Consider the following 20262-nt stretch of genomic DNA (forward strand, 5'->3'; position numbering starts at 1 on the left):
AAAGTAAGAAGTTAGAAGAGGTGAACTTGTTTCTCAGGAGAGAAAGGACCAAGATTCTCCAAGGACATTCACTTTTTTCTTGTTATCTTTCATTAATATTAGCAAGTCTCCAGAGATTAGAACAACGTGGAACAACTGGCTAATTGTAAGATTTGTGCATTGAGCCCCAAGGTCATGCCATTGTAAGTAATTGGCTGGTGCTTCCAGCCATTTAGATTGATAGTTCTACTATAGTGGCTTCACATATGAGTCTCTTCCCTTTGTGAGCATCTGCATCAGAAGGCCCCAGCCTGAGTCTCTCTTCCTGCCAGTCTTCAGGAGGAACCTTGAGCCTTCATCCACACAAGACAGGAGAGGAAAAGCAGGTCAGTACTCCTTGGTCATGCTCCAGCAGAGATGCAGCCCAGCCCAGTAAGTGCTGTGGGAGATGATGATTGGAGGAGGGACTATTGAGAGCATTATTTCTTCTCAACAAGACAGACATGACAGTTAGGATAGAGAAATAAAGGGTACCACTATACAAAATTTCAGATCAGAGCCCTATGGAGTTTGTGTTCCTGGTTCTAGTTTTGTTGTGAGCACTCTCATTCACAGTTTTTCTTCCACCCTCATTGGTCTGGCTCTGGTTGGCATCTCTCCCTTCAAAGCAGAAAATAGGTCTCTCTAAACTTTCCCCTAAGCACTCCAAAATGATTATGAAGATAGTGATAACAAGGATTACATTAACCATAACATCATGTACTTTTATTGAGGACTTCCTAAGTGCCAGGCTCTGGGGTATGCATTTTATGTATTTTTGTTTGATTTTGTCTACAGAACCTCTCCCAAATTATAAGTACATACATTATTATTATTTTACACAAAAAGAAAGGGGCATAGCATTTTTTGTAACTTGTACCAGGTCTTGAGTTAGAAAGAGTTGAGCCAGTTTTGAATCTGGGCAGTCTGGTTCCAGACACTGGGTATCTGGCCAGTGGATAGCATTTGCTGCATCAACTATAGGCAGTGTGGCTGAGATCACAGACAAAGGTCATAGAAAGAATTGGCACAGAATAATTTAGCACAGATCTCTCTCTTGCTCTCGCTCCTGGATTTCACTTCAACTGTCCACTTCTTCCTTCATTATTATGATCTACTCAATTTCAAAAGGAGACAAAGTCAGAGTCTTGGGGTCCATTCCTACTAAAGTTACTGGAAACAGTTTAAAATCTTTGTACCTCTACTTAAAACTTTCAGAAAGTTTTGATACAATAAAGTTTAGCGCACAAGACTCAGAGACTGACTAGTTTTGAATCCTCTCTTCTATACTTATTTTAAGTGTGTTGTTGGATAAGTTCTTAGTAGCTCTGAGATTTGGGATTGTCACCTGAATTGATTCCTAGTTGATACAGCTTCACTGAATAAGGATTAAACAAATAATAGACGCCCTCTATGCAATAAATATGTGATGGATGCATAAAATAAAGGAAAAGGAAATTTTAGGTATTTTATTATTAATGACATTTTAATTTTGTTTATGCAAGTACCTCCTTGCCATATGGAAGGAAATGACTGAATCTCATTTATTTCTGGTTTACCCTCCCCCCAAGTCTTTAATTTGTTGGCACAGAGGAATCATCAAAACCAAAAAATCTTAGTTAAATATTGAGTAGACCTCTCCATTGTTTATAGAAACAAAGTGGGCAATATTCTCTTATTATCCATTTCAGGGATGCCCTATAGGACTAGAGACAAGATAAAATAGTGCTTATTTCTGTCTATGCCATGGACTTTTTAACGGACCTATTATTTCCCATTTAACAGCATCTATAGTATTCAATTATTGAAAATCCATTGCATAGCGTTTTTGTAAATATGAAAAAATGAGGCAGAAAAGAAAGGGGAAGAAAAGAAAGCTGAGACCCATTGTACAATTTTGTGTCATGCCATGCTCTAGTGCCTTCTGATAGGAAAGGCTTCAACCTTTCTACCAGATAATCTATACAATGTCATTCAAATTTTTGGAATTGTGTTTCATTACTAAATACATTATTCTAATAGTGATTGAAATTTTTTATTTAAAAAATGATCTAATATTTCTTAAGGTCCAAAGTTCCCTTAGATGCCACACACATTCAAGAGACGGCTGTTAGATTCACCATTTCCAAGAGGGAACACAAACACAGAGAGATTCAGAAATTTACATACAGTCCACATATATAGGGTGAAAGAGTCAGGACTCAAACATTGATGTCCTTGTTTTTGCACCATGGCTCTGTCACCTCCACTTTACCTAATAAGTAGTTCTTTTAGAATCTACTTTGGTCCTGGGTGAGAAATGGAAATAGAAGAATTGATTCATCCTCTTTTGGTTCAGTGAATTCACCTGTGATTCATAAAAATGAGCCAGTGGTTTACAGGGGCCTTAATGTCACTGACATTGTAGATTATAGAGTTTTCTATAAATACTCATGCATTTTACAGTCTAGTTTTGAAATTCAAGATTGAAAATATTTCCTACAGAAGATGAAAATTTCATGTGGATTCATCATGGAATATATAATAAGAGGATGTAGTTGGTATAGGATGATTATTATATTGAGACAATAAATACTGTGAATTACATATTAGTAAAATTGAATATGTACTGATTGTTAGAAGTTGAACAGCTAATCACCATTCATATCAATACAAATTCTCGCTTGGAGGGAGGTGTAAAAATTTTCATTGGATGGTTGTAAAGAGAAAGTGATACAAATAATAATATAAATATAAAATATGTAGTATAAGATAAACATGTAATATAGAAATAAAATATGTTAAAGTATAAATGTATTAAATATATTTTTTACATTTGTTAGATATATAAACTATATAAATATAAATTTGTAAACTGAATAACATGAAGTCTTTTCTCATATAATGATGTGCATCAATAAAATGTTTGAAATTGACATATGTACTTCAAAAAGAGACTCAAACACAACTTCATGGTAAACAAGTACATTTCAGAGGCAATGAGTGCAGTACACAGTCTAGGTAAGTTTTTAAGAAAACTGTTTATAACTACAAAAATAAATATGTTATGGAAACATTGACAAGAAAACATGTGCACCAAATTTGCGAGACTATTTACTTTTAGGGGGTGGTTCTGTAAAGAACTGGGATGAAATTAAGATACCAAGGAAAGTCACATTTTATAGATAATGTTCATATCTCTATATAATATGAGATTTTAAGCCAATATTATTAAATGTTTATATTTTTAACATAGGAGGTGGATATGGATGATAGTAATAATAGGTAATATTAATGGAGCATTACCTAAGCATTGGGCAGTATTCTAAGGAAGTGTTTCTCAGTCATGACTGCACATAGGATGACTAAGAACACCATACTTAGAGATGCTGAATAAATTGGCTTTTGGCTGAGGTCAAAATAACTGTAGGCAAATATGTCAATCAACTGAAAAGGTGAGTCACTGATTTAATCAATTTAAATTATTTTTTAAAAAAGTTTTCTTACAATAATCCTATATAGTAGGTTCAATTATTATCTTAATTTTAAAGATGAGGAAACAGTCCAAGTGCATTTACATTGTTCTATTTGCTTTTTTCCTCAGATCATAGTGTGAACTGCCAAAATAATGAATCTGAATTACCTTCATGTAATTAAGAGAATTGCAATCCATGCATCATAAAGGATTGACATGAAAATATATTAGCTAGAAAAGGAGTCTGGGTCTTAAAACTGGCTGTGGGGCAATCCCTCTACTAGGTATTTACCTCAAAGACTTAAAAAATTATATCATAAAGATATCTGCACATCAATGTTCATAGCAGCATTATTCACAGTGGCCAGAATATGGAAGCAGCCAAAGTATCTTATGATAGATGATTGGCTAAAGAAGCTGTAGTACATATATACAATGGAATAGTACTCAGCCATAAGAAGAGATGAAATACAGCCATTTGTGACAACATGGATGGAACTCAAGATAATCATGTTAAGCAAAATAAGCCAGATAGAAAAAGTTGAAAATCACATGATATAAACCTGAAAGCAACAAAGGAACAGGGCAAACAAACAGAGACTGATGGACATGGAATATATGCTAGTGGTTACCAGAGGGCAGGAGGTGGGGGAGGAGAGGGGAGGTAGATGGGATAAAGGGGGTCAAATATGTGGGGCTATGGGGGAAGGTGAAGTGGATAAAGGGGATCAAATATATGGTAGCTGAAGAAAACTGGACTTTGAGTGATAAACACACAACAGAATATACAGATGTCAAATTATAATGGACACCCCAAAATTATATAATTGTATTAAACAATGTTACCCCAACAAATTTAATTAAAAAAACTGACTGTGGGACCTCCCTTGGTGCTAAACTCAACTGTAAATAGGAGGGTTTATGACCAGAAAAACAAAACCAATAGACAAATGAAATGGTGTTCAACATAACTAACCATCAGGGAAATGCGAAGCACATTAGTATATCATTTATCCCTAATTGAATAAGTTATGAAAAAGAAAAGGCAAGCATTAGCAAGGATGTGGAGAAAAGGGAACCCATGTGCACTGTTGGTGGGAATAAATATTGGTATAGTCATTGTAAGAAACAGTATGGAGGTTCCTTAAAAAATTAAAAATTACCAAGTAGAAGAGAACTACCATAAATGTATGCTATATCTTGTCAAATGCTTTTTCTACATCTACTGCTATGATCATATGATTTTATTCTTTATTTTGTTTCCATGGTGTATTACATTGATTAATTTGTGCATGTTGAACCACCCTTTAACCCCTGGAATGAAGCCTACTTGATTGTGTTGTACAATCTTTTTAATGTATTGTTGTATTCAATTTGCAGTATTTTGTTTAGGATTTTTGCATTTGTATTAATCAGAGATATTAGTTGATAGTTTTCTTTTTGTATGTTATCCTTACCAGGTTTTAGTATTAGGGTAATATTGGCCTTATAGAATGAGTTAGATTTTATCAATGAAGCCATCTGGTGCTGAACTTTTATTTATTGGGAGGTTTTTGACGACTGCTTCACTTTCTCACTGATGATTGGTCTATTTAGACTTTCTAATTCTTCATGAGTCAGTCTAGGAAGGTTATAGATTTCTAAGAACTTATCCATTTCTTCTAGGGTACTGAATTTGGTGGCATAGAGTCTTTTGTTGTGTTCATATATGATCCTTTGTATTTCTGTGGTATCTGTCATAAATTCTTAATAAAATACACATACAAGGAAAGTACCTTAACAGAATAAAGGCCGTGTGTGACAACCCCTCAGCTAATATCATACTTAGTTGTGAAAAACTAAAAGCGTTTCCTGTAAGATCAAGAACAAAAAAAGGATGCCTGCTTTCACTACTGTTATTCAAGATAGTGTTGGAAATCCTAGTCAGAACAATCAGTCAAAACAAAGAAATAAAAGGCAAACACATTGGAAATGAAGAAGTCAATTTGTCACTTTTTACAGACAACATGATATTTTTTTATGTAGAAAACCCTAAAGACTCCACCAAAAAGTATTAGAAACAATAAACAAATACAGTAAAGTTGCAGGATAAAAAATCAATGTATAAAAATCCATTGCATTGCTATACACTAATGATGAAATTTCAGAAAAAAATTCATAAAAAAGATAAATTCTTTTTGCTATTGCAACAAGAAGAATACAATACCTAAGAATAAACTTAACGAAAGGTGTTAAGGGCCTATATATTGAAACTATAAGACATTATTAAAATAAATTAAAGATGTGGTACATATATACAATGGAATTTTACTCATCCATAATAAAAGATGAAATACTGCCATTTGCAACAACATGGATAGATCTTGACAATATTATGCTAAGTGAAATAAGTCAGACAGAAAAAGTTGAGAACCATATGATTTCACTCATGTGTAGGATGTAAAACTGAAAGCAACAAATGAACAAAACAAACAAAAACTCATGGACACAGACAGCAGTTTAGTGGTTACCAGAAAAAAAGAGGGGATGTGGGGAGGTAGATAAGGGTAAAGGGGGTCAAATACATGGTGATGGAAGATTTGACTTTAGGTGGTGAACACACAATGCAATATATAGATGATGTGCTAAGGAATAGTATACTTGAAACCTATATAATGTTATTAATCAGTATCACCCAAATTAAATAAAATAAATTAAAAAAATTAAAGAAAACAAAGAAATGGAAGATATTCCATGTTCATTGATTAGAACAATGAACAAAGTTAAAATTATTTTAACTTTGCCATATTACCCAAAACAATATACAAATTTAATGCAATCCCTATCAAATCTCAATGACATTTTTTGTATGTTTACATTTTAATTATATTTATCGGGGTGACATTGGTTAATAAAATTAGTAGGTTTCAAGTGTATAGTTCAATAATACATTTTATATATATTATATCATGTGTTCACTACCAAAAGTTAAATTTCCTTTCATTATCATACATTCAACCCTTTTTATTCTTATCTACCTCTCCTCTCCCCCTTTCCTCTGGTAACCACTAAACTGTTGTTAGTGTCCATGATCTCTGTTTGTCTTTTTCATTTGTTGCTTTCAGTTTTATATTATACATATACGTGAAAATGTATGGTTCTCTTTTTCTGTCTGACTCATTTTGCTTAGCATGATAATACCAATGGTATTTTTTTAAAGAAATAGAATAAAAAATCTTCTGATTTGTATGAAACCGTGAAAGGCCTTGAATAGCCAAAGCAATCCTTAGAAAAAAAGAACATAGATGGATCTTGATATTATCATGCTAAGCAAAATAAGTTTGACAGAAAAAATTGAGAACTTTATGATTTCATTCATACATGAGATATAAAACTAAAGCAACAGATGAAAAAGACAAACAAACGAAAACTCATAGACACAGACACCAGTATAGTGGTTACCAGAGGTGAAGGAGGGAGAGGAGAGGTAGATAAGGGTAATGGGGGTCAAACAAATGGTGATGGAAGATTTGACTTTAGGTGGTGAACACACAATGCAATATACAGATGATGTATTATTGAACCGTATGCTTGAAACATATAATTTTAATAACCAATGTCACCCATATCAGTTTAATTAAAATGTAAAATAAAATATAGAACTACCATATGTCCAGCAATCCCATTTCTGTGTATATATATGAAGAAAATGATATCTGTATCTCAAAGAGGTATCTGGTCTTCCATGTTCATTGCAGTATTATTCACAATAGAAAAGATATGGAAACAACTATGGTATCTGTTGACAGAAGACTAGATAAAGCAAATGTTATCTATATCTATGTATCTATTGATCATCTATAAATTCATCTATTATATGTCACCTATCTATCATCTATTTATCTATTTATCATCTATCTACATATATATACAATGGAATATTGTTCAGCCATAAAAAGAAGGAAACTCTACCATTTGAGACCATATGGATAAACCTGGAGGATATTAGGTTAACAGAAAGAAGTCAGTCACAGAAAGACTAGTATGATCTCACTTATGTGAAATCCAAGAAAGTCTAACTCATAGAATCAGAGAGTATAACTATGGTTGTAAGGGGCTGGGGTGAAGGAAATGGGGTGCTGTTGGTTAGAGTACTAACATTCAGTTATAAGATGAATAACTTCTGGAGATCTAAGGTACAGCATGGGGACTATAGTTAATAACGGTGTATTGTATACTTGAAATCTGTTAAGTGAGTAGATCTTAGGAGTTACCACACATACACAAACACACATACTTGCACACACACAATAACTATATAAAGTAATGGATGTATTATTAACTTGACTGTGGTAATCTTTTCACAGTGTATGTATGTATTAAGTCATCACATTGTACAATAAAGGACTTTCATGTTTTATACACACACATATAATTTTAGTTTATTAATCATACTTCAATAAAGCTTGGAAAAAGAAAAACGATGAAGTAGTATTATCACACCATTACAGAATAGAGTCCAAGAAAAGCAAAGAACAGTCCCACTCATCAGACATTTAACTAATATTGTATGGGATTGATAAAAATAACCCTAAATGACAAAAAATTTCAAGTATTTCTTAAATTTCATTATTGTTTAATCATAAACAGATTCTCTGCACACAAATGCCATCTTTATGGTCATTGATGCTGTATTATTATGTGCACTTGATTAAACCACATATAACAAAATCTGAAGTACACTAAGGCCAAAAATAGGAATTATACAGTAAACAATTTTAAAGGACAACCCTCATATTTGAGCATTATTTCTATGAAGGAGGAAAGACAAAACCAAAGAGTGATAAAACTCATAAAGATAGCTATCACATAATAATATTTTCTGATTATGAAATTCAACTGAATTTAGAATCTAGATTACACAGTCTTGCCTTGTACATGGTATTAAGATATTTTAAATAAAGAGACTATCTAGCATTCCATTTGAATAAAATAAGGTATATTTAGCTACTTCCTAATTTTCTTTAAATTCAAATTTTTTTTTCTTAAAGAGTAAAGGGTAATTCTTATTCTATATTTTCCTGTGATCATGGATTTGTTATCTCTAATTTTCTTGTTCCCCTGATACTCCTCAGTCAAGTATCTCTAAATTAAGTGTATATAAAAAGAGGTAAATAACACAGAAATAAATAAGAGAACAATTCTAAGAAGAAAGAATTTGTCATACTGAGAAAGACTGCTCAAGTTACTGGAGTGTATGACCTCACAAGTCAATTGCTTGAATCCAAAATATGGAAACAGTTCTGTGTGCCCATTTACTTATTTCCTTTTTCTAACCCTCTTTTCCTTTTCTAAAGATGCCCAAGCTACATAAAACCTTGAAATCTAACACATGTCTCAGAATTCTTCCTTATGGGACTCTCAGATGATCTGGAACTTCAGCCTCTGCTCTTTGGGCTCTTCCTGTCCATGTACCTGGTTGCCATATTGGGGAATCTACTCATCATCCTGACCATCAGCTTGGACTCCCACCTCCACATTCCCATGTACTTCTTTCTCTCCAACCATTCTATGGCTGACATCTGTTTTATCTCTACCACCATCCCAAAGATGATGATGGACATCCAAAATCTCCTATGGAGGCTGCCTGACTCAGATGTCTTTTTGGATCCTTTTTGGATGTATGGATAGTATGCTTCTGACTTCAATGACCTATGATCGGTTTGTGGCCATCTGTCACCCTCTGCACTACTCAGTCATCGTGAACACATACCTCTGCAGCTTCTTAGTTTTGGTGTTATTTTTCATCAGCCTATTGGACTCCTAGCTGCACAATTTGATAGTATTACAACTTACCTACTTCAAAGATATAAAACTGTCTAATTTCTTCTGTTATCCCTCTCAATTCCTTTGTCTTGTCTGCTTTGACACCTTCGCCAATAACATAGTCATGTATTTTGTTGGCACCATCTCTGGTTTTCTCCCTATCTCAGGACTCTTTGTCTCTTACTATAAAATTGTTTCTGAGAGATCCATCAACAGATGGGAAGTACAGAGCTTTCTCCACCTGCGGCTCTCACCTGTCAGTCGTTTGCTTATTCTGTGAAACAGGCATTGAATTTTACCTCAGATTGGCATTGTTGCTCTTCCCCAGGATGTAGTAAAAGGATGTGGTGGCCTCAGTCATGTACACTGTAGTTGCTGCCATGCTGAACACCTTCATTTATAGCCTGAGGAACAGGAACATTAAGAGTGCCCTTGGGAGGCTCAACAGCAAAACAGTCTGGTATTAATGTGATTGGAAAACTCAGCAAAACCAAACATTTAAAATGAATACTGTGTCCTTGGTCACATTCCTTTTTAGGCTCATGGTTTTCATTCCTCTCCAGGCTTCACATGTGAATGTCACTTCTTTTGATTTATCTTTCACCGAATTGGGAGAGCATCCTGGGATCCTTTGTACATCATAATGAACGCATGAGTGGTTCTCCTCAACCACTCTGGTATGCAGATGAAGTGCACAACTCTCTTGTTATTTAATGAAACTACATCCTTTCCAAAGTTTCTTCATATGTCCCATGTAAATTATGTATCTGTCAAATCTATTTATTTGGGTAATTTTTGAGGATATAGGTATTTTTTTTTTTTTGGATTTAATTGGAATCTCTTGGGGAGTTTTATAAATAAATACTGATGACTGGGCCTATTGGAGGAGGTCATCAGGAAGGTGTGACTTCCAGTTAACCTAAGAGCTGGACCTGGAGAATCAGAGTCTGCTTGCCTTTCCTCTGTCCTTGGAATATTAATTTCACTTGCCTACCCTCAGCTAGAATCTGGTCCAAAAATAGAGCCTTGAGCTTGTAACGTGTTCTTGAGACCATCTGGATGTCATATATGAGTAATCTCAGTTAAGGCCTGTATTATCCATAAATTTATAAGATTTGGTTGGCTGGTGTGTAGATTTTCTTGTGTTGTGGCCACCCAAGACAAGTCTTCTTTGTAAATTCTTTACCTTATGAAACTGCCACCTATCAATCTGGAGTGATCTGCTTCTCTCTTTGGTCTCTCTTTGGGCCTTTGTGCATGCTGATGCTAGTTTCCAATGTCACCCTGGAAGCTCCAGAGATTGCAAACCAACATGATCTCCTTTGTTAAATATTGACCATATATGCAGGAGTTTATTTCTATGCATTGGATTCTGTAGCATTGGTCTCTGTGTCTATATTGATTCCAGTCCTATGTCCTATTGTGGCTGATACTGGTAGTCCCTGCTCCTCTTCCTTGTTTTTAGCTGTGTGTTTATGTCCATCCTCTGGGTTAGGTGAAGTAGAAACAGATCCTTCCTGTGCCCCACTAAAAGGCTGGGGAAGCTGCTTGCACACTCTACTCTCTCTTTTCCCATGAAGGTAAAAACTTTCCCTTGCTGGGGAATTCCCTCCTGGCCTGGGTTGTGGTACGATGTGTAATGCTGTTCTTTCTTTCCTTTGTCTGGTAATTCTCAGATGTTCTGCTCCATGGAACTGCTGAAGCTTCCTAGTGGACTATTAAGCTCTGTCAGGGTTGTTTTTGTTCACAAGTAGCCATCTAATTGTTGTTCTTTGAGGGGAAACAGAGGCCGATGTCTGCTACTTCACCATCCTTTCATATCAGTTAATGACAAGCCAGTTACTAAATTCCTCATTCAGTGGCCCTTGAGCCAGGACTGCATGGCTAGGATGTAGCAGGTTGCAAAGTATTGTCATTCTCATATGAACTCAGTTTATCAAATGAAAAAACTGAAAAAATGTAAAGGGCTTCAAGCACAGTTATTTAAACTTTAGGACTGGTGAACACAAAGTAAGTAAAAATAATACAACCTGGAATAGGATGAGATCTTCTTAATAAGCAGAAATCAGAAGCCACTGGTGACATCTGTTGAATTTGGGCACAGAATGGTTGCAGATGGGTGTGATATCAATGAAGGCACTTTGGTGATGAAAGAGAAACCATGATGGCTTTTTATGACTGCATGTCCTGAAGCGACATGCTGTGATCTGCAGAAACACCAAATCAGAGGCAATTTCTATTCATATGCCGGTTTATCTGCAGAGAAGTTTGGCTGAGAGTATCATGGTGTGATGGGTTGTGGACTATGTTGGGCAGCAGAGGGACATCTTTCCAGTCCTGTGGTGATTAATGGCAATGTCCTGAGAGAGGGGAAGGCCTGTGTGGTAGGCAAAATTCAACATGCACCTTGTCACCTCCGCTTCCTGTACCTGGACTTATCCTATTGAGTGTGCCCTGGGCCTACTGACTTGCTTCCAACTGGCACATGGCAAAATTGATGAGATGTCACTTCTGAGATTAGGGGATAAAAATATTCTGGCTTTCATGTTCTTGACCCTTGTTTCTCTGTCACCTATCTGTCCTAATGGGAGCCAATGGCTATGTGTGAGCTTTCCTGTGACAGAACTGTGGAAGGTCTCTGGTCAACAGCCTACGGGAACTCCATATTTACAAAATGAGTGGACCTGGAAACAGGTCTTTCCTGTCCAATTTTGAGATGACTGCAGCCCGAGCTGACACCTTGAGTGTACTTGTTACATGCTCTGGTTTATTTAAGAGAAGTAGGAAGTAATAAATAAGTGTGTAAAAGTCCAGTATACCCAACATATGTCAATGAGAGGGAAAATTCAGAACTTGATCTGTCATTTAAATAAGTAAAGCAAATAAACAAACAAACTACAAAATACCATTAAAATGAGAAACAGAAAGGTCCTTTTAGAGACAGAAATATTTTATTAACTGAGAAAATGGAAAGAGTTTCAGATTCTTGTTAAAGAAGACCTAAATCTCCCAAATTTACATGATAACAAATGGATTTGCAGATGTCAAAGTCAAAAAGTCATAAATTGAAGAGAAAAAGGATTTTCATTTTATGTTAAAATCCTTGAAACTGACAGCAGAAGCGAAGTGTATAGCTGAGCTTTCCCCTGAGAGAAAGACCCAGACCCTTCTAAGCACATGCATTTTTCTCCTTTTCCTCTTATGTTAATGTTAGGAGGTCCTCTGAGATTGGGAGAACATGGGCCAATTTTGCTAATTATGAGCTCTGTGCATTGATCTCTCAAGGCCACTCAGCAGTCAATAATTATCCAGTGCCTCCAGCCCTTTAGGCTGTGAGTCCTAGTTAAGCAACATGCCTGACTTTCCTCCCAGAATTGTCACTTGCATCAGGAGATCCATGTCTGCGTATCTTGCTCCCAGTCCTGCGGACCTGTCCCTCAGCCCTCATCATTCACCAAGAAGGAGAAGGCAGTGGATATAAACTTTTCTAGGTCATGGCCCAGCAGAGACAAGTAAGTCTGTCAAGGCAGATGGTGGGTGGAGGAGGTATTATGGAGAAACTTGTTATCTTACTATTATGACAGCAGGACAAATGAGATGGCCAGACATGAGAGCATCAGTATGCAAAGTTTCACCTCAGAGGTCTATAAAGTTTATGTTATTTATTTCTTCGGGGATTTCAGAATTCTGTTTTAGAATTCTGCTCTTTGCCACTTTCATTTCTAGCTTCCAAAGTCAATGCTCATACCTGAGCAGGAGATTAATCCTGAAATGATCACAAATGCTGTGATTGTGATCATGATTGGGATAAGGAGAGTAACCATAATATCACAAAACTTTATTGAGGGTTTTCTTGTCTCAGGCTTAGAGTTATGTGCTATGTAGCTTTAATTTTTATCTGTATGATACCCCCAAGGTGGGTGCACATACTATTATTATTTTACAATTGAGGAAATGATCACAGTATTTTTATTTAATCTAAACCAGGTCCTTGGGAAAAAAGAATGAAGTCACGTTTCATCTGAGCAATGAAACTCTATTCAAAGGATACAGGGTGCAGGACAATGACTTCCCATACAATTCAGATTTGTGTGGCTATTGAGCCTTTGTAATGTGGCTAGTCCAAATTGAGATGTGCTGTAAGCATCAAATACAAGATATTTGAAGATTTACAAGAAAAAAATGTAAAAATATCTCATTTTTTGGTGAAATTATAATATTCTTGGTATAATGGGTTAAATAAAATGTTAAAATTGAAATAAACCCCAAACCAACTAACCTACTAAACTTCCCTTTCCAGGTCATTGCAGGCAGATTACTTGCAGGAAAGTATCTCAGTCTCATTTCTTTTTTCCTTTTTTCCTTTTTTTTTTTTTTTTTTTGCATAGCATCTTTTCTTTGTATAGCCAAAAAAAGGAAAATAAACCAAATGTCCTTCAACAGGTGAAGAGTTAAACACAATTTGGTACATCCATACCATGGAGTACTACTGAGCAATGAGAAGGAAAAAACCATTGATACACCCAATAACTTGGCTGCATCTTAAGAATATTATGCTGAGTGAATAAAACTGATTTCCTAATGTTACATACTATATGATTAAATTTACATAACATTCTGAAAATGACAAAGTAGATATAAAGAACACATAAGTAGTTGCCAGAGGGTAGGTGTAGGGGATGGAGGCAGTAACAATAAAGGAGCAGCATGAGGAACTTCCATGTAGTGATAGGACAGTTCTGTCTCTTGATTGTGGTGGTAGTGATTATACAAATCTATACAAGTAATTAAATGCCATATCATCTCAAAAAAATGAACGAACACCTAAATAACAAGTGTGTGTAAACTGGTGTAAGCTCTGTACCTAGTTAGTTGTATCATGCCAGTTAGTTCTCTGATTTTGTCAATGCTGAGTCTCATTGAAGCCCTAGCACCTACACTATGGTTGGTGCAGAGCAGGCAATCAAAACAAAGCAAAACAAACAAAAAATACACATATAAACTCTGTTAAGCATTGATTACTGTTCATTAGTTTATAGGGACACAGCGTAGTCCATATGGCTGCCACACACTGGGGGCTTTCGTGCCTGGGCTTTCATCCCTTCCGGGGATGTCTATGTGACTAAAGAAATAAATGAGACTCAGTCACTTTCTGCTAAGTGCTCTTCCCAGAGTGACTACTTGAACTTGACGAGGGGGTTGTGCAATCTTCTGATTTGTAACCAAGCAGGACCAAAGTTGTAGGCAACCTGGGGCTCTTACAGGTGGTATCTGAAGTGAGGGAGAAAGTGTTCTTCTTGGACTGAGCCCTTAACCTGTAGAATCTGACCCTGCAGGCAGATAGTGTCAGAATTGAGTTAACTCATAGGACACTTAGCTGGTATTATGGAGAATGGCTTTATGTGAGAGATCCTAGGCCCCACATTTGGTGACCATAAGTCTCAGAAGTGAAGTGTTCTATGTAAAGTAAATGAGAATGAAGGAAGTAAAAAGCTGTGAGGGTTTTCCATTGAGGGCCAAAGACTTTTTTATCTTTTTATTTTTTATATAAATTTATTTATTTAAATTAGATTCAAGTATACAGTATATTGATTGGACATTTATATACTTTATATAATGATCCCCCTAATTGCTCCTTCTCTCCTCCGGGTCTCCACCTAGCTAATATATTAATGCTAACTGCATTCCCTATGTTGTGCTCCCCATCCCAGTGACCATCTATTAACTACTAATTTGTAGTTAACCCTTCACCCCATTCACCCAGCCATACAACTGCCCTCCCTCTGTCTGTCATCAGACTGTCCTCTATATTTGTGTCTGTTTGATAATCTGTTCATTAGATTCTGCATATAAGTGAAATTATAAGGTATTTATCTTTCTCTGTCTGACTTATTTCACCCAGCATAATAACCTCTTGGCTCATCCATGTCATTGTGAATGGGAGGATTTCGTTTATTTTTTAATAGCTGAGTGATATTCCATTGTACATATAAGCCATAACTTCTTTATTCAATTGTCTGTGGTTGGGCATTTAGGTTGCTTCCATATCTTGGCTATTGCAAATTGTGCTGTAGAGCCAAAGAATCAATTTAATTATAATTTAATTAAAGTGCTCATTGCCATTCGTGGATTTTTGAAGGCAATGGATGTTATTATAAAAGAGAATTTAGACAAAGCAATAGTCTCCAATGATAAAGGTGAGGCATAGATGTCTTTTACTTTTATGTTTCAGAACCTCCCTAAGATTTTAGAGGGCACCTTGTTAAGATTTAGTGGGATGCCCATTTATTACTGTCATTTGAGATATGGCATTGGTAGAGGACATAATATTTTGCTGGTTGGTGCATTTCAGTTAATATTAAAATTGATTCAGAACCTATGTTGAAGAGACGAAAAAGCCAATCGGTGCCCGTTCTTTTTGTTCTATAAATTTAGTATACTCTGGAGTTCTAACTGGGTCAAACTGTATACCTCTGTTTCAGTTTTTTGTTTCCTTTCCATACTAGATTTTTGTATCCTTCCTTCCTTCCTTCCTTCCTTCCTTCCTTCCTTCCTTCCTTCCTTCCTTCCTTCCTTCCTTCCTTCCCCTCTCTCTCTCTCTCCCCCCCTCCCTCCCCCCTTTTTCTTTCTTTCTTTCTTTCTTTCTTTCTTTCTTTCTTTCTTTCTTTCTTTCTTTCTTTCTTTCTTTCTTTCTTTCCTCTTCTTTATCCTCTCTTATTTTAACACGGTATATATGTCAAGTGTGGTTCTCTCTATCCAATTCATATTTATAAATTTGTTCCTCCAGAGTATCTCAAATCAGTATCTTCAAGGTGAGGGACCTCCTCCATGATGATGGTTGCTTTGTAGGGTTGATGTACCACGTGGTTTAATCAGGCTGGAATTAAGCCCTTTCCTGTGCCACAGAAATGCCATGGATGCAATCCTAAAACCCTGAGGTTCCAGATCTTTGTCAAGACAAAGGCATGGATAATAGCAACAGCAGACATATTTAAAGGTCCTGGGAGCTCTCTTTGCTTATGAGTGCAGACCTAGCATAACACATATTAGCTGAATTTCCTTCTTTGCTCTCTTTTCTCTTCTCTTCTCTCACATCCCCTCTCCCTTTTCCTTTCCTCAGTCTCTCTCTATGTCTCTCTCTGTTTCTTTCTCTCTGTCTGTCTCTGTTTTTCTCTGTACTCCCTGTCTCTCTGTCTATCTCTGCATCTCTTTGTCTCTCTTTCCCCTACCCCCAATTCCCTTTAATGACTACACTTTGGTGAGAACCACCCTGATGGACCTATACTGCATCCACACAGGGTAAACGCTTTCCCCTGAGCACCATAGGGGGCAATGCATGGTGAAATACACACCAATTAGGGTAAAAATCTTTCCCCTGACCCTATTGTCATTCATATCTTTGTTCTAAGATACAGATAGGTTTGGTCAAAGACACAAGACCCAGGGCTACATTAAGAAAAGATCCACCTGCATAGTTTTGTCTCTATTAGCTATGTAATTATAGAGACTTCTACGTGAGGGTAGTAAGATCTATAAGAAAGGATTGGAAAGACTCAACAACTGCAGCAAATGTAGCACTGTCCGAAATGTAACATTGCCATCATGCAGCAGAGCTGGAACAAGAAAAGACGCTTTGGATGCTGGTGGTCCTTGTCTCCATACCCCACTCACCATAACAAGTGAAGTAAATGCTCTGCAGGAATAGGATGGGCTCTCACCCCAAATATGGCTTAGACATTGAGGCTGAAAATGCTATACATTGAAAAGGTATTATTTCTCATATGGATATCTCCATTTGTGGAAGAAGCTTAGCAGCCCATCTAAGCTGGTCTGCAATGACATGGAGAGGTCAAAGAAAGTGACTTTTTAAAAAATTGTGGTTAAGTTGTGGGTTTAGAGTGGGTTTAGAGAGTTCTTGCATATGCAAGGTTTGAACCTCTTATTGTCTCCAAATGAGGAAGGAAACAGTCTTTTAAAAAATTGAGATATAATTGACATATAACATTATATTAGTTTCAGCAGTACAACATAATGATTTAGTATTTGTGTATACTGCAAAATGATCATCACAATAAATCTAGTTAAGATCTGTCACCATACACAGTTACAAATTTTTTATAGTAATGAGAACTTTTAAATCTACTCTCTTAGTAACTTTCAAATATGAAATAAAATATTATTAATTATAGTCATCATGCTGTATGTTACACGCTCATGACATTTTAATTTTACAACTGGAGAACCCCAGCTTTCTTATCAGATAGTCCAGATGTTGGGCAGAAGGGGAAGAGGAAGAGGAGTGGTTTAAAAATTTTTTAGCCAAATATCGCACACACACAAATGGAATCAGACACTTTATTACATAGTTCTTTTATATGTTTATAATAAGTCCAAATCAAGGGAATTAGTCACACTGCATTTGGATACAATAAAATACATTTAAATGCTTATTAGTGTCCTTTCATTAAAGAAACTAATAAAGAACTTTTCCTTAGGGAGAAGAATATTCCTCATTTCTTTTCTTTCCTTCACAGGAGAGGACTGATAGATTACTATATTTATGGATTTTTAAATCTCTAAATAACCTTGCTTGTCTAATAACTCTAGTTCATTTTTACCAAAGGGATGCATGTAGGAACAGGTTAATGGAGCAAATGCAATGTGAAAAAGGTTCTCAGAAGAATGTTTGTCATAAACAAGAAATACTACTGAAGGAGTATGGTCTTTGAATATGAATTCTTTATTTATGAATTCCTTAAATCCAAAATACAGACTCACTGATGGATACTTGTATACTTGCTTCCTTTATACCAATTCTCATTTATTTTCCAAAAGGTGTCTCTGCTCTGTGGAACCACAGAACATAACAGGTGTCTTGAAATTTCTCCTCCTGGGACTCTCAGATGATCCAGAACTGCAGCCTCTAATTTTTGGACTCTTCCTGTCCAGGTACCTGGTCACCATCCTGGGGAATCTGCTCATCATCATGGCCATCAGCTCTGATTCCCACCTCCACACCCCCCATGTACTTCTTCCTCTCCATCCTGTCCATGGCCGACATTGTTTTTATTCTACCACCATCCCCGAGATGATTTTGGATATCCAGACTCACAGCAGAGTCATCTCCTATGCTTGCTGCCTGATTCAATGATCTTTTTTTATTCTTTTTGGATGTCTGGATAGTACACTTCTAACTGTGATGGTCTATAACTGGTTTGTAGCTATTTGTTACCCTCTGTGCTACCCAGTCATCATGAATCCCCACCTCTGCAGCCTGCTGATTCTAGCCTTTTGGACTCTTAGCTGCACTGCTTGTTGATATCACAACTTTCCTTTTGCACAAATGTGGAAATTATTCATTTCTTCTGTGACTCTGCTCAACTCTTCAATATGGCCTGTAATGATATTCCACCAATAACATGTTAATCTATATTTCCAGTGCCATCCTTGTTGGAGTTCCACTTTCAGGGATCTTTTTCTCTTACTATAAAATTGTTTCCTCCATTCTGAGAGTCCCATCATCAGGTGGGAAGTATAAAGCCTTCATCACCTGCCAGTTGTTTGCTTATTTTATGGAACAGGTCTTGGGGTGTACATCAGTTTGACTGTTTCATATTCTCCAAAAAGGGTGCTGAGGCTTCACTGGTGTATGCGATGGTCACTCCTATGCTGAACCCCTTCACCTACAGTCTGAGGAACAGGAACATCAAGAGAACCTTGCAGATGCTCTTCAACAGAACAGCGTAGTTTCATTACTCTCTTTTACCCATTTTTTGGTCTATTGATTAGAAATTGCTGCAAAACCAAATATCTGGAATTGGTAAAGATGCCTCCTTTGGCATACAATTTTTGTAGCTCATGGTTTTCATTTCCTTTGATCTATTCTATCTGAAATTTGCTTATTTTGACACATCTTTGATGGGACTAAGGGACTATCCTGTGATCCTATATATGTCAAACACTGTAGAAATGAGTTTAATTATAACTATGGAGTCATATGTATTTGTTGCCTATGACCCAGACATTCTGGAGAAAGTTACAATTCTCTTTTTAATACGTATGATTCTCAACCATTTTCACCATGCGTGCCTATTTTCCATAAAACTTTGGCTTTGTCCAAATTCAGATTGTGTGAGAGAATGCGTTTCTCTGGTCCTCAATCTAGGCTTCCTATTGGAATCACCTGGTGAGCTTTAAAAATCTTCATGGCTGAGTCCCATCACCATAGATTAGGATTTCATTGGACTGGAGAATGAAAATATCATGAATGCAAAGTGAGTTCAGGATAAAAAGGGGATTGTAATACTATGTCTTGATCAAGGGTATACTATTGAGGTTTAAAGTAGTGGTATGATATTTCCAGTGGCTGTGTGATTCTAACTGTCCCTGTAGATCCATCTTACTAATAATGAAACTTATCTATGGCTCAATTTAGTATTAGATTTTTCCTCCTGCCCAAGCAGTCTACAATGTCTCAATACTCACACCTCTTTCTCTAATTCTTCTCTATACTCCAGCTATGTGGTCATTTTGGCTCCATAATAATTTCCTCTGTCATTTATGCACATACGCATAATTAAGAATTATCCCATATAGGATTTAACTGAGTAAGTAATCTCATTTTCTTTATATCAGTTAATGAGAAACCAGTCTCTGAATTCCTCATATATAGAAACCTGACACAAGAAGACTGTGGAGATTAGAAACAGAGATTGTTGTTAAAACCATAATTCCCACATATCTCACTTTGTTTCACCCCATAAAACAAAATCACACTTAAAAAAAGACTTAAGATGCTTCTAATATACCCTGCATCCTATCTTCCTGTCCTTGTATATACCCTTCTCCAAGTGGATTGGGCCTTGTGACTTACATGCAATGAATAAATGTCAAAATAAAGGGGTGAAACCAGGTAGATCTAAATGGTATACCATGTGGATTCTGGAGATTATCATGTTAAGAGAAATAAGTCAGAAAAAGTTTAG

General features: G+C 36.2%; 2 pseudogenes; both read left to right on the top strand.

Moving 5' to 3' along the window:
- Nucleotides 1–382: 382 nt before the first annotated feature.
- Nucleotides 383–9744, top strand: LOC107515058 (annotated as a pseudogene).
- Nucleotides 9745–9928: 184 nt separating this feature from the next.
- Nucleotides 9929–19024, top strand: LOC107515059 (annotated as a pseudogene).
- The last annotated feature ends 1238 nt before the right edge of the window (nt 19025–20262 follow it).

This window comes from Rousettus aegyptiacus, unplaced genomic scaffold (assembly GCF_014176215.1).
Source record: "Rousettus aegyptiacus isolate mRouAeg1 unplaced genomic scaffold, mRouAeg1.p scaffold_m13_p_16, whole genome shotgun sequence".
NCBI classification, from domain to species: domain Eukaryota; kingdom Metazoa; phylum Chordata; class Mammalia; order Chiroptera; family Pteropodidae; genus Rousettus; species Rousettus aegyptiacus.